This window comes from Apodemus sylvaticus, chromosome 12 (assembly GCF_947179515.1).
Source record: "Apodemus sylvaticus chromosome 12, mApoSyl1.1, whole genome shotgun sequence".
Taxonomy (NCBI): domain Eukaryota; kingdom Metazoa; phylum Chordata; class Mammalia; order Rodentia; family Muridae; genus Apodemus; species Apodemus sylvaticus.
The window spans coordinates 24,190,048-24,191,782 of record NC_067483.1 but is presented as its reverse complement, the minus strand read 5'-3'; the positions used below and the strand labels follow the sequence as shown (position 1 = coordinate 24,191,782).

The window sequence follows — 1,735 nt, the reverse complement described above, 5'->3', positions numbered from 1 at the left end:
GAAAGATGAGAATGAAAATTTCTAGCTAAATAGTGATGTGCTTGTATGCAAAACTCACAAGGGATAATTTGTGCTGGCTAGTTTTTATGACAACCTGATAAAAGATAGAATTATTTGGTAAAAGGGAAACCGAACTAAGAAAATGCTAATGCCAAATTGGACTCTACAAAAGCCTGTGGTAAATGTTTCTGTTTGTTAGTTGATAGAAGAGGGGCTAGCTCCATGTGGGGGTGGTCATACCTGGGCTAGAGATTTGGGATGCTTTAAGAAGCAAGTCATGCAAGCTAGAAATCAAAACTCCTCCATGGTTTTTTATCAGTGCCTGTCTCCAGTGCCTGCCAGTTCCTATTCTAAATTCCCTAAGTAAGAGATGCAATGTGAATTGACAGTTGTCATTTAAAAATAAATATTGCCCTTTCTATGTTGTTTGTGGTTATATTTTCTTTTTAATCTTAGCAATAGGAAACTTAAATAAGACAACTTTCATCTGCATAATTATTCTTTCCACAGATTTACTATGGAAAACTTTGTAGTTACTTCTATTGTTATGTATCATACTCTCTACTAATCATTAACACATATATCTTCCTGTCTCTTCCTTGTATTCCAAAAATATATTCAATAAACAATGTACACATACTTTTATGAGACTAGTTCTGAATATTTTCAGCACTATTATGTTAAATGCCAACATAACATAAAGATGGTATTAATATAGTATGATATGTAGCACAATATAATAATGACATATATTTTCTGTCTCAAAGACATTAATCCAGAACTCATAGGCAGTGTGACAAAGTGGAGTGATAGTTGAATAAATTGATACTATATTTTATTGATGGTGCTTACATTCTGATAATTTAAGCTTTATGATCTACATTATTAGAAGGAGCTGTCTTGACATGTATGCCAAATTTTTAAAAAAGAGCAGAAAATGTAGACATTTACATGTTCATGTCTCATGTTATTGCTCAGCATCAAAGACTGCTGTAAAATGCAGAAATGATTATTTTATAATTTTCAAACTTACTGCCCTTAGTGGCCCTGCAGTTGAGGCTGCTTTGTCATATAGGTCAGTTGGTAGCAGAAAGGAGAACAGCTATGTCTTCACTCAGTGTTTGATCCATGAATATCTAAATAATTAATAGTTGAACATTCACTGAGAAAAATCAAGACTGAGTCAAGACTGAGGTAACCACTAGTCTGTTGCCAGGTACTGGACAGGGAACTAGAGTAAGACAATCACCAGTGCAGCATCAGGCCAGCCTGGATGCACTCCCAGAATGAGGAGCATATCAGACACTAGCAAAAAAAATCCACTGAGGACTAAGGAGCCCTAGGCAGGAGTAAGCCCAAGACAGATGACCATCACAGGTGCTATACAGGCAGGCCGGATAAGAATCAAGCTGAGACAACAACCCTACCAGCCCCATAGGGCCCAGACGTGGAGCTAGATTGAGATGAATACTAGCCTACTACCTTGATGTCTGAGATGGCAGACCATGATTGAAATGACCCTTTCTTGCTGCCATAATGAATATCTGGAGAATAGTACTCCAGATATTTATTTTTTTCACCAAACATATAATCATCTTTATTTTGGTAATTAAAACAACTCAACGCAATGAATGCAATCTGCACAAATATTATCTGATGAGATAGTTCTCCTTCATAATCTCCTGTTTTGTTCTCACAAGACTAATTTTTTATTAGATATATTTTTATTTACATT

General features: G+C 35.6%; 1 non-coding gene across 1 annotated transcript; it reads left to right on the top strand.

Annotated features, from left to right (window-relative positions):
• The first annotated feature begins 1,031 nt into the window (after positions 1-1,031).
• LOC127697966 (small nucleolar RNA SNORA17) lies at positions 1,032-1,160 on the top strand. The gene has a single exon (XR_007980628.1). It is a non-coding gene; the product is annotated as a small nucleolar RNA SNORA17 (small nucleolar RNA).
• The last annotated feature ends 575 nt before the right edge of the window (positions 1,161-1,735 follow it).